The sequence below is a fragment of the Peromyscus maniculatus genome, chromosome 11 (genome assembly GCF_049852395.1).
Source record: "Peromyscus maniculatus bairdii isolate BWxNUB_F1_BW_parent chromosome 11, HU_Pman_BW_mat_3.1, whole genome shotgun sequence".
Classification (NCBI taxonomy): Eukaryota; Metazoa; Chordata; class Mammalia; order Rodentia; family Cricetidae; genus Peromyscus; species Peromyscus maniculatus.
Genome location: NC_134862.1, coordinates 101,120,248 through 101,134,264, shown reverse-complemented (window position 1 = coordinate 101,134,264; position 14,017 = coordinate 101,120,248).

The following is a 14,017-nucleotide window of genomic DNA, read 5'->3' as shown; positions in this document are numbered from 1 at the left end:
TACACAAACAAACAAAATACCCAGCTACCAGACCATGAGCCACTACATGTGATCACATGCTGGCCTCAGTGTAAAGCTATGATGTCATACATTTGCCCAATCTCAAGCAGCTCTGTGCCTTGTTGACCCTGCTGTTCTAGCTTCATTTGTATCTCTGTGATATAATAGCATAATAAGACACAATTTAGGGAGGAAAGGGTTTATTTGACTTACTATTCCAGGTTGCAGTCCATTATTGCCAGGAAGTCACAGTGGCAAGGGCCTGACACTGTGAACTGGAGAGATGACACTGACTGCTCTTCCACAGGACCAGAGTTCAGTTTCCAGCAACTACATGTTGGCTGACAACCATCCATAACTCCAGTTCCGGGTTATCCTACACTCTCTTCAGACCTCCTGGGGCATGGCATGCACATGATACACAGTTATACATTCAAGCAAACACCTACATACGTAAAATAATTTTTAAAAAATTTAAGACCTTGAGACAGCTGGTCACCCCATATTCACAGTCAAGAGCAGATAAAATGAAGGCACCTGTGCTATCTCCTTGCTTAATATTTGGCCAGCTTTATATACTCATACACAGTTCAGGGCCCAGCATAGGGAATAGTGCTGCCCGCAGTGGGCTGGATAAGTTAACAATCATGACAGTCCCCCCACAGACACACCCCACAGGTCAACCTGATCTACATATTTCCTCACTGAGACTCTCTTCTCTGGTGGCCCTGGATTGTGTCAAGTTGGCAGAGCTAATCAACACACATGTCCTAGCCCACGCCCTGTAATTGTCCTCCCCTGGCTTCTTCCATCTGTGACATCACTAAGTCTCTCTCAAGCATATATGCTCCTTTACTACTGTAAGTCTAATACACTTAGATTTGTTTGGTTTTGTTTGCGTTCTGGTGGTGGTCTTTGGTAAGAGGACAGTCAATATTTCACAGACGAAGAAAGGTACCCAAACACCTCCAGCTATTCCTTGAAGAGCCAGGGGTTAAGCCAGCGGTAACTAACTGGGGAGCTCCCACTCTATCTGATAATATCTATATTTGGCCATAAGTGCTAGATCAGATGTAGGAAACAGACTTGAACCATATACTCTCAGAGGTCACGAGCAAGCAACTTTAAAAGGTATGGCAGCATTAAAAATTACAATCTATACAAGCAACAGAAATTGAGTTCTTAAATCAAATGAAAATGTACTGCCATCTGCTCTTCACAGTGGCACAGCAATAATATGCATAAATAAGTCTCGGGCCAGAGAAAGTTTCCCAAATGAGTTTTAAAAACAGATGCAAACAGACAAGAGCTAAAGTCTAACAACTGATTGATAGCAAGAAAGAAAGCTCAGAATTTTCCAGATGATCATAAGAAAATCCCATAAGCCCTCTGGGCCAGTGTTCAGACCTGGCCTGCAACTGTAGTCCTTGGGGCTGCAAAGAGTTATTTGAAAACACACAACTCAGCATAAAAATGCAGAAGTACTTGTTTCAAAGTCTTTGACAATGCTTTGTTGACTTCAGAATGAAGCAAGGTAGAGAGGCTTGTAAGGGACACAAAAGGGGAGGAAGCTTGAGCCATACCAGAAATCTCTGTCTGTTTCTGTCTCTCTGTCTGCCTCTCTGTCTGTCTCTGTCTCTGTGTCTTTCTGTCTCTGTGTCTTTCGATCTCTTTCTTTATGTCTCTCTTTCTCTGTGTGTCTCTGTCTCTGTCTATCTCTCTGTCTGGCTCTCTCTCTCTCCATCTCACCCCACATACACACATCAACAATAATGTGGAGACATTGCCCATATCAGCCTGAGGAGTTCTCCCTTGAGGAGATAAAGCTGGATTCTGGGCACACTGCAGAAAAGAATTTCAGGACAAACCAGAGTGAAGCAAAGTCGCTGAGTCTCTTTCATAGATCTAAGGAGAAGTACAAGCTCCCAGGTTAAGCACAGGTGGACAGAGGCACAGAGGGAGTATCTTACATGGGGCTTCTATTGCTGTGAAGAGACACCATGACCATGACAACTTTTATAAGAGAAATCATTTAATTGAGGCTTGCTTAACAGTTTCAGAAGTTTAGTCCATTATCGTCATAGCAGGAAGCATGCAGACAGACATGGTGCTGGAGAAGTAGCTGAGAGTTCTAATCTGGTGTTAATCCCACCAAACAAGAGTAAAGACCATTACCCAGACTCTTTGATCAAATTAAGCAAGCTTTATTCTCTGCCAGACAGAACTATCTCCCTAGTGTGGGGTTTGAAAATACAGCGTCGAACACAGGAAGAGGTAGGGTTTATATAGTGTGAGGACCAAAGTTAAATGCTGGAGGGTATTCATGTTTTTACTCCCCTAACCAAGTTTGTCTAACCCATCTGCACTTATGCTTACACTTGATCACATGTGGGCAGGAGGTCCATCAGGATGTATACTTGCCTCTGATTGGACCTGATGGGAAATACGGTCAATTGTGGGTTTTGCCTTTTTAGCCCCTGCAAAACATGACTCCTGGCCATTTTCTGGGGACCCAGATATAGACCTGGCCAACTCATCCTCCTGGCCAGTATTTAATTAAAGCTTGATTCAAATTTGGCTTTAAATTGTGGTGGTGGTCTTATTCTCGACCAGTGGGATTAAAAATAATTTAAAAAAAAAAAACTTGCAAGGCTACGGGGTTTTCAAGGGTTGGAGGACTTCCAGAGGAATTTTGGTTACATGGGAACTTGGTTGAACATTTTTAAATTGTTTGGCAGAACATCTTATCTACCAGGGTACATCCAAGGTGTGAGTCAAACTCCACAGGGTGGGGACCACGTCAAATTCTAGAGACAGGGTAAAGCACAATCAACAGGAACTTTGCAGCAAACAGGAAAGAACTTGTTCTGACCTTACAGCAGAATGGCTTCCATCCATAAGATGGCGGGCAGCAGGAAGAGAGAGACACTGAACATGGCTTGAGCATTTGAAACTCCAAAGCCCACCCCAGGGACGCAGTTCCTCCAACAAGCCCACACCTCCTAACCCTTTAAAATAATACCACTCGCTGTGAGCCTATGGGGGGGGGGGAGTAGGGAGGAAGGAAAGGGTTTAAAAAGGAGGCTTTGGGGAGGGAAGAGAAGGGGGAGAGAGGAGGAAAAAAACAACTCACAAACCAAGGCGTAAGTGTGGGCTTCCAGGGAAGGAGAGTCACACGCCAGTGTCTTTGTGTGTGTGTGTGTGTGTGTGTGTGTGTGTGTGTGTGTGTGTGGTGTGTGAGATATATATATATATATATATATATATATATATATATATATATACATATGCATATATATATTAACAATGTATGATATAGATTTTTAAATATGTGATTTTATGGCTTTAAAATTACATTTTCACAGAAATTAATTCATAACAAGAATTTAAAGTTAAACATTTAAGTTTAAAAGCATAAGATCGGGACTAGAGTGAGGTTAAGAGTATACACTGCTCTTGAAGAGCACCCAAGTTCCATTCCCAACACCCACATCCAGCAGCTCACAACTGCCTGTAACTCCAGGTCCAGAGGATCTGATGCCTCTGACCTCTGCAGTCGCCATATGCAGGAGCACAAACCCTCATACAGACAGACAGATACACAAGCACTCATACATACAATTTTTAAATAAATTTTAAATCTATGTAAGTGTGTATGAGGTATCATTTGCTTTTTTTCTCCCCTAAGGAATTTGTGGGGCTGGGAGGTGGCTCATCTGGCAGAGTGGATGCCTAGCATGCACAAAGCTCTGGGGTCCGTCTCAGCACCTCACACGTTGTGTGTAATGGTGCTTGCCTGCAATCCCAGCACTGAGGAGGAAATAAGGCCAGAAGATTAAAGTTCAAAGTTGTCCCACTCCATGTGGAGTTCAAGACCAACCTAGACTGTAACATGAGACTCTGTCTCAAAGAAAAATAGAACACCTTTTTGTTAAGTTCTACTGTGTCTCTGTTGGGGTTTCTGTTGCTGTGATAAAGCACTATGACCATAAGAAACTTGAGAAGGAAAGGGTTTCTATGCTTACACTTCAGGCAACTGCCCATCACCGAGGGAACTCGGGGCAGAATTCAAGGCAGGAACTGAAGCAGAGGCTGTGGAGGGGTGCTGCTCACTGGCTAGCTCCCCATCGCCTGTTCCATCTGCTTTCTTACCCCACCCAGGACCACCTTCCCAGAGGCAGCACCACTCTGAATGAGTTGGGCCTACCCACATGGATCATTAATCGAGAAAACTTATTACTCACTTAACTACACACAGACAGACCTTATGGGGTCATTTTCTCTATTGAGTTCTCTTCCCAAAGGACTCTATTTTGTGTTGACAGAAAACCAGCCAGAACACGCTGTAGTGTGGCTTAATGAAATGCCTCGTTAGATTTAGGGATGAGAAAGGAGCTAATGCAGTTCAAGTCAGGGCTATAACCGTTTTCAGGATCAGGGCAGTGGTGAGTGTCCACGGAAGCAGGGGACACCTTGCCCAGCTCAGGATCCTTAGCTGGGGTCTGAGCTGTGTCGCTCAGCTGCCCCATCCCCTCCAACTCACTGCACCCTCTAGGTTGGGGAGGCATGTCCAGTGCACGAGGCATCAGGCAGGACAGCAGTGCCATGAAATGAAGACACTGTGGGGAGCCAGGCATGATGGTGCACACCTGCTTTCCAGACCTCAGGAGGCAAGGTTGGGATTTCCAGGCCTCTGGGGTGACATAACAACACTGCGTCTCAAAAATTAATTAATAGGGGTCGGGGATTTAGCTCAGTGGTAGAGCGCTTGCCTAGCAAGCGCAAGCCCCTGGGTTCAGTCCTCAGCTCTGAAAAAAAAAATTAATTAATAATTAAAGCAAAGGGAGAGTCCAGAGGGACAAACCCTGGAAGGAAGGCAGCACCTGGAGTCTGTATGGCAGAGGTTTCTTTCCACTCCTGGTACACGGACCACCCATGATATCACTATTGCCACTTTGTGAGAATGCAAACTGTACTATTGATGAATGGGTTAATGACAGCAGCCACCTCAGCTGATGCTTTTGTGGATTCTGTGCTCGGTACTAGCCAGGAGTCTATGCATTTTATGTAAGTAAACTCATTTACATTCACCCTGTGAGTTCTTAGGAGAAAGGCACTGTGATCCTTCTCTTATTATAGGAAATGGAAACATTTTCTTGATTGCCAATTAATGTAGGAGGACCCAGCCCACTGTGGGTGGTACCATCCCTAGGAAGGTGGGTCTGGGTTAGAAAAGCAAAATGGCTGAGCAAGCCAGAGAGAGCAAGCCAGAGGGAGTTGTACCCCGTGGTCTCTGGGTACAAAAAAATTGCTTTTGCTTGTGGGGCTTCATCACAGCGACAGAGAAGCAAACTGGGGCAGTGACTCTTGTCATTCTCGTCGTACTTCAAGCTGTTCTGCACTTCCTGCTTGGCGCTCTTAATCATCCACACAAGGAACAAATTGGTCAAATCTGCAGCTAAAATTGGGATGCCTTGTACCTGACAGGACTCTGTGTTTCATGGCCTGGAGTACAAGTCGCCATCCAAAGATGGGCAAGAGGTGTGTTTGGGATGCAGACTGGAAAAGCAATGTCCAGTCCCTGAAATGTACTAGAAATCTGTGTTCTTGTACATTCTGATTTGGTTGATTCGTTTTCCTCAGCACATTTTACGAACGCAACACCTGAGGGGAAGTGGCTTTACCCTGCAACCCCTGCACAGCCCATGCTTCTTTGGTTGTGTGACAGAGGGGTTTGAAAACAGGCCAGACGAACTGTCAGCGGCCCTGACTCTGCCCTCCAAGTCTCTCTCTCTCTACCTCCCTCCCTCCCTCCCTCCCTCCCTCCCTCTCTCTCCCTCTCTCTCTCTCTTCCTCCCTCCCTCTCTCTCTTTCCCGAGAGTTCCCTTCAAAGCCTGTAAACATTTTCTTCCTCTCCTGAGCAGCCCCAATTCTCGATAGTTTTCCCCACTGCTTCCGTAGCCAGAGTGGGGAATCATGCTTGTCTCCTGTTTTTCTAGAAGCCTGACTCTGCTCTCCCATGGAAGTCAAAGCAAACCCAAAGCCCAGCTATCAAAGTAGAAAGAGAAACAAATTTTTAAGTCAGGGAGTTACTCGGTATCTGAATCTAGCCATACACCTCCATGTTCCCTGAACGGGAGATAGAGCTGAGAACTGCCACCAGCAGCCTGGGAAGTTCCCACAAAGCCCCCCACCCAGGGGAAAATTTTTGAAGCAGAGTTGGAGTACATTAAGAAGGAAGTTTAAAACAGGTTTCAACACCAGGTTAATAGAAAGACAGGTACTCAGGGAAGGATGAAGCATGCCAAAGAAGGGTGTGGGCCTCACAGGAAAGACCCTGACACACCCAAGTATCTTACTATCAATGGTATTGGGAGCTTTTGGAACTGAATTGCTCAGTTTGCTTCTAAGGGACTACCCACCCCCACCCCCTTCCTACCATCTCTTCTCCTTGTAGACAATGATGTTAGAAGCTGTCTCAAGCAGTGCCTTGGACAGAACTGTGTCTTATAAGATAAAAGCATGGGTCGTGCAGGTTACACAGGCCGTTAAGACACGTCTTTTACAGTAAACGGGGTTTCTAGTTAGGGTCCTAGAAAACCGTGTTCGTACATTATTGAATATCTTCTAGATAGTGATTGTTTTTCCGAATGTTACGAGGCTTAACTGCTTCCATTTTTTTCTTTTCATGGGTTTGTGTGTGTATATGTGTATCTACTAGTAAACTAATTTAACAAACTGTCAGCCTTAGATAATTTGTACTGATATGGATACTTGTATATTGATACAAATGTAAACTATTTTTATATTCCTATTTAAGATAATTTGTATATTGATACAAATGTAAAATTATGTTGTATGCATGTTCTACCTCCACTTAGGATATTTTGTATACTGATACATATTAAGGACATTGTTACCATATTGCAGTATACATTTCTACCTCCGTTTAGGATATTTTGTGTATTGTCACAATTTTGAGGTCATTGTCCTTATACTGTACGTCTGTTTACAGACTGTTTACTTTGTTAATATGAAGCCTTAGTCCTTAGGTTGTTTAGGTAGATAAGACTTACAGATTTATAGTCACCCATGCTTGTCATTTCTATAGTTATGTTAGTTAGGTTCTCAGACTTACAGAAACATGTCAGATGGATAGGTAATCTTCAAACACTTCATAGACCTAGGAAATGTGGCATTTAAATGTTTTGCTGACTTAGAATTCTGTTGACATGAGACATGATTGCTCCTGGCAGCACTGATCTACTCCTGAGAGAATATTGGGCTTCCAGACATTCCATTTGGAAGTCTGTCTTCTTCTTGGCACAAAGTGGCCTGCTGGACAAAGAACTGCCCTTGCCTCAACTGCTGACAGTATGAATGCTGTCCTTTCCGGATGAGAGGACACAAGGAAAAGTGACTACTGAAACTTACCAAGACAGGGGGAAATGGTCTTTCAAAATTCCTGCTTCTGAAAATGGTCTGTTAGATATTCTAGGCCTATAGCCAAAATGGATGTCCCAACAGTGCTCAGAAAATTTAGGTGACTGTCCTGGCTGCCAGCTGTCTCTGTCTAGTCTCTCAATTTTTCGGAAATTGCTTGCTTGCATTTCCTATTGTCTCAGATAATATTATGTTCCTTCTCAGGTCTTGATGGGGTTGAAGATTAGATAGTTACAGTTATAATCCTCTCATATCTTAGCTAAGAACATTTTAGATGCTAAAGTTAGATTCTTCAGGATAGGACAGCTATTGAAGTAATCTCTATAACATACCATTTACCTATGTTCTGGACATTTCTGGATTTTAGTATGTGTCTCTTGTTTGATGTTTTTCTTGATGTTTTTGTTTATGTTATTGCCTTTCCTAAATAATACTTAATAATCGTTCCTATTATGTAGTTTGTATTAGGTTAGAACTTTCTTATTTAGACAAAAGGGGGAGATGTAGTGGACAGCTGTTCTGTCTATGATCTTGAAGCACCACCCCTAGAGATGTAGCAGGTAACTGCCCTAAGTACCTGCCTCTGGGGCATGGCTCAGGGCTACCCTTAAGACCTGAAGTGTACATTGCGAGCCTCTCGTGGCTCCCTCCTGGGACTTGGATGCTGGGACAGTCTCCAGGCAGAAAAGCAGCGTGAGACCATGCCTCACTCTTTCCAGGATGCCCACAACAATTCCTCTGTTCTGTCTTGTGAGTTTTTCTTTTTAAAGAAATCCTTTTGCCCTTTAAGCAGACTCTGCGGATTTCTGGCTTAAGCTAATGCCTGCTAGGATAGGAAAACTTTATTTTCTTTAGGGGTGTGGTCCTGGTAGATTGACTGTACTTCAGTGATGGCCCCATACCCATCATATATGAGCAGCACTGATCGGTTATTCAATAACTCAGTAGGTTATTGAAACAAACCAAACACAGAGGCATGAAATCAGGAGAGAGATGTGGGGAGGGGGACCCAGGAGGTAGAATTCGGAAAAGGGGTGAATATGATAAAATACATTGTATGCATGTATGAACTTCTCAAAGAATGAATAAAAATATATTTTAAAAGTTAATAAGGACTTAGGTGCTAAGGGGTCATGTGAGAAGGACATGCATGTAGGCAACTGGAAGCAAAAAAGTTAAGAGGAGAAACGGGGTAGAAAAAATATATGAGGAATTTATGGCAACGAACTTTCCCAAGTTTTGTGAAAAACATAAACTACAGACTCAACAAACACCACGTAGAGTAAATATAAGGAAAGCCACGTCCAGACAGCCATAGTCACGGCTCCCATTGCTCCCTCTGCTCCAGAGTGTAGGCTGAACCTACTGTGTTTGTCTTGGTGTCGATATGGCAAAGACTTGCCATAAACCACATGAAGGAAGAAACATTGGCTCGAGCTTGTAGCTTCAGAGGGTCTGATCGTGGTTGATTGGCCCCATGAGATTGGGCAGGACACTGTGGAAGCAGAAGCATCTATCATCACAGCGGACAGGAAGCAGGGGGTGGGTCTGCTGACCAGGTACAATCCTCCTAAAGCTTGCACAGTCTCCCAAATTGGAACCAACAGTTGAGGACCAAGCAGTCAACATGAGCTTTGGGGGAACATTTCATACTCAAACCAGAACACCCAATTATTTGTTTCCAATTAATAGAATACAACAAAGCTAACAGAATATTGCTTCCATGATAAAGTGGAAAACATCTGACCTCTTTTGGTAGCTTGCTCTCCCTCTCTCCATCCTTTCCTCTCTCCTTCCACCTGCTTGCTTCTTGTCTCTATGTCCTAGCTTTTGTGCTTGCTTGGCTTCGTGGAACAAGCTGAAATGTTGTAAGACACTTAATGGAGTGGGCCATGATCCACCACACCTTTTCCACCGGGAGGATTAGCATACAGAAATCTATGTTCCAGACCAGTATCTACAAACTGCTCTGCTCCCACTGGAACAGGGAAGCCTTGTGCAACAGAGATTCTCCTCCTCCTAGAACACAAGCACTCTGGATTCATTGACAGAAATGAAGGCCACCCTCGGTGCAGCTGCTGTGTACCATAAACATAACAGTAGCTCTTATATAGAGTAGCACGTGTGCATCAGTCAGGGTTCAGCTCCAAAGAGAAACTACAAAAGTTACTTCAAAGAAAGATTTTGACATAGAAGACAGAGAACTGAGAACTGAAAAGCCGTGGAAGCTGGGACATCATGAGACAGTCACTGCAGGGAGCAAAGTGTCTGTTGGTGTGGGAACAAAAGGGAGATGCTGCATTTACAAAATGCACAGTCTGGAACCAGTGCCCCCAGGAGAGACCCACCAGCTCATGGGTCAGCTGGTGCCAGGGTTGGAGCTGCATAGGAAGGTGATGTGGCAAAACCACAAACAGATCAAATGGTGTGCAGTGCTAGCCAAGCTGCAACTATCTGTGTGGAGAGGAAGCCCCCGCGGCGGGGGGGGGGTGGGGGGTGGGGGGGGTGTCCCCAGTGAAGAGAGGGAGGGAGGGCTCCCTCCAGCCCTGCCTTCTCCCTCTAGCATCCATATTATCATAACTTGGTAGTTTTCACAGTCCAGCAACACAGGGCACAAGACAGGACAATGAGATTGGGACAGAAATTATTAAGTCACAAAATGAAAAGGCAAATCAAAATCCCAGGACTGAGAGATACTGATGATTGGTGTCTGAGGGGAAGGAGGGACAGGACGGAGTTTCAGGACTTCATTCAGCCTGTATTTCCACAAGTTCTTTTTGAGAACCAGGAATGAATAGAAGAAGCTGTCCAGGCGAGTGACAAAGAACTTCAGGCCCAGCCTTATTCGTGGTGAAGCCTTTTCCAAAATTAGAACCATCTTAAATATGCCTTGCTGCTTCGTCTGGTCCTTAGAAACCTTGTCTGAGACTTCACCTCTGAAGTGGAGACCCCAGGAACCTCCACCGTGGAACGTCTGCGGGCCTGATAAAGAGCCTGCACGGAAAGCAGGAAGACACCAGTGCCAAAGAGATGTCACAAACGCCATGCACTTGAACTAGCCCCAAGATATTAAATTACCACTGCACTTAGGGCTTATCTGGTTTCCCTTGGCAACTAGACAGGAGGTGCTGAGCAGAGAGCAGCAGAAAAGAAGTTTCATCATTCGGGTTGTATAAAAAAGTTACCACGAAAAGAAGAAGAAAAGGAGTGGTACCAACAAGAAAGGAAATTACCATCACCCAAAGCAGAGGACCAGCCTGAGGTGGGGAGGCACACAGCCCAGCAAACCTGGGGTCTCAGAGGCACCACCACAGCCTGGTGGCACTCAGGGAGGAGAGCGGCTACAGTTTACCTGCCTCCTCTCTCTGGGGAAGGTCGTTTTTACCACAGACTAGAACCTTCATGTGTTTGGCACCACAGGATTAGTGCCCAGAATAAGACAGACATTCAACCAACGAATCATGCATAAGCATGGTGATGCCAAATCACAAAAAGTATCTAAAATTATGACCAATAAATATTAGAGGAAAGTACACAGGTATTGATGGCATTTTGAAAGGTAACTGTTAGAATACGCTCTGTCTAAGGGCTGTGCTGTGGAAGCCAGGAGCAGCTTCTCGGACATGCTCTCTGGTGCAGTAGTACAAGTGGCTCATGGGAGTAACCAGTTGCTTTCTGATTGGATCTGAGACCCCTGCTCCACAAGAAGGAGTTCATATCTGACACGGTAAACCTGGTCAAAAACTCCTGGCTTGGGATGTCATCTCAAAGCTGTTGCTGCTGCTGTTCATTTGCTTTTGGTTTCCTTTAGAGACAGTGTGGTGACATATTGTGTACCCTAATAAAATTTACCTGAGGATCAGAGGACAGAACAAGCCACTAGATTAAATACAGAGGCCAGGCAGTGGTGGCACACACCTTTAATCCTAGCACTCCAAAGGTAGAGTTCCGTCTGGATTTCTGTGAGTTCAAAGCCACCCTGGACTACATGAGATTGACTCAGTCTAGGAGAGAAACTGAGCCAGGTAGTGGTGGCACACACCTTTAATCCCAGCACTAGGAAAGAAGTAATATGGCTGGGCAGAGAAAGGTATATAAGGCACGAGGAGACAGGAACTAAAGCTTTTCGGCTGAAGCCCTTTTGGCTAGAGGCCTTGGGGCTAGAGAGCGTTTTCAAACAGAGGATTCATGGAATTGGTGAGGTGAGACGTGGCAGTGGCTTGTTCTTTTGTGTCTCCAATCTTTCAGCATTTAACCCCAATATCTGGCTCCCATTTTTTTTATTAAAAGACCAATTAGGAATTCGAGCTGCAAGACAGGGTCTCACTATGTAAACTTGTCTGACCTAGAACTCATTGTGTAGACCAGGCTGGCCTCAAACTCACGAGAGATCCACCTGCCTTTGCCTCCTGAGTGCTGGGATTAAAGACATGTGCCATGACTCCCAACTATCACTGTTGTTTTACTAAGTAGACAGGATATACCTGTCAAACTGCCTTCTAAATATTTACGTTTATGCCCATAGGTCAGAGCTGCTGTCATCTTTGGCCAGAGAGGCATATTATTTTGTAGTGAGTCATGGTTACTGCAGAGACTCGGAGCTGACCAAAATGTTGAGAATAACTGAATGTTGAAAGCAGAACCCTAAATGGGTTATCGCCTTCTGGAGACTGCTCAGGGAATATGTCAGAAGAGGGGTGGAGAGAATGGACGAGCCAGAGGGAGGGGTGCTGAGCTGTGGAGTACTTTCTTGCAGGCATGACATGCTCTTTATACTCTCGAGGTCTCAGCAGTTTATTAACACTCTCTTACTGAGAAGTAGGAAGAGGCTTCACTCTCCCTGAGGACATAATGCGGTTAATGGTTGATAGGGGAGCGAGAGATATTTTCTTCCATGGTTAGCCACAGGTAAGGTGCCTATGCTTCTGTAAATAATGCCCTTCCATTCATGTTCTTGTAAGCAACCCTAGTTAAATTCAGTAATTCACAATAAAAGAAAGGAGAAAGAAAAGGGAGGGAGGGAGAAAGGGCTATGCAGTTGCTATCAAAGACTTGGTTCCCAGGTGGTAGCACCAGGAGATGGTGGAAACTTTGGGGATGAGGCATCCTGGTCTTTAGGTCAGTTGTAGTATAATGTATTCACATGCACCCTTGGCAGCTCTTGTGTGACCCCTTAAGGCCTGATGAGATATTGTCATAAAAGGTGCAAGCCTGGTCCCTCCCACCCTTGTTCTGCTTCCTGAGTGGAGATGTGATCTGTACCATAATCCATTTCCCCATCAGGTCCATCCTCTGTTCCCTGTCCCCTACTCATCTAGGACCCCTAACTAGAATAGACAGAACAACCAGGGTAGCCAATGAATTCACCTGCAAGAATGAAGGCCAAGCAACAGAAAAGGCGAGTTTGTGTCCTTCATGACCTTTTATCTTGCCATTACCAGAATGTGCGGACCACAATTCGTGTGGATCTTCCCACATCAGTACAAGGCAACCCAGACAGCTCCTCCCCAGACATGACCATAATAATCCCTTCATCTTGTGATAACTTGTGCTTGGAATTTGCCAGCAAGAAGGTTGCTATCGGGGGCTGGGGATTGGCTCAGGGGTGAAGAGCACTGGCTGCCCTTACAGAGGACCTGAGTTCAGTTACCAGCGCCCACATTGCTGTACACAACTGTCTGTAACTTCAGTACTGGGGACCCAGGGCCCCCTTCTGGCCTTTGTGGGCTCCTGCACATGTGTGGTACACATATACTCACTAAGGTTCACACATAAACACATAAATAAATCTTAAAATGAAAAAGGGCAATTACCATATGTGGGCCTTTAAGCCTCCAGAACTATGAAGAAAGTGAATCTCTTTCCTTCATAATGTTATTTGGCCTCATGCAACAGTGTATCATTACTTACTACACTTACCATGCTGGACAGCAGAGCCTTGAACATATTCCTCCCATCCTACTTTACTAAAACATTGTATCCTTTGACTGGAATTTCCCATTTCCCTTCCTCACTTCCCAGTCTTAGGCAACTTGCAACATTGTATGCCTCACTTCCACACACTCAACATCTTCCTGTGTCGGGCTTGTTTTATTCCCTTGAGTTCATTTACATTTTTGAAAAGGTGAGAGATATATGATTTATTGTCTTATTCTCCTAAGACACAAACTCCGTAAGATCAGAAACTGGCATAGGTAAGCAATTAATGCACATTTGTTATTACATGACATGCCTACTTCAATCCACATTTCTGTGGAAGAATTGCAAACACAGGATTTAAGTGGTGAGCCCTTAACATGTACAAAGGAGCAATACCAAGTGGACTCAGTAAGTTGTGTGTGTGTGTGTGTGTGTGTGTGTGTGTGTGTGTGTGTGTGTGTATCAATAATAATAAAGAAGTCACGAATTTTTTAGGACAGGGGACATAGGAAGAATTGGAGGTGAAGGGGCATGAACATGATGTAAATACAGTATTCACCGGAAATTCTCAAGAAAATAAATGTTAATTTTTGAAAAGTTACCCCAAAGTGTGCAGATAGTGGGCTACTGAGTCAGGTAACAAATTTTGGTGGTA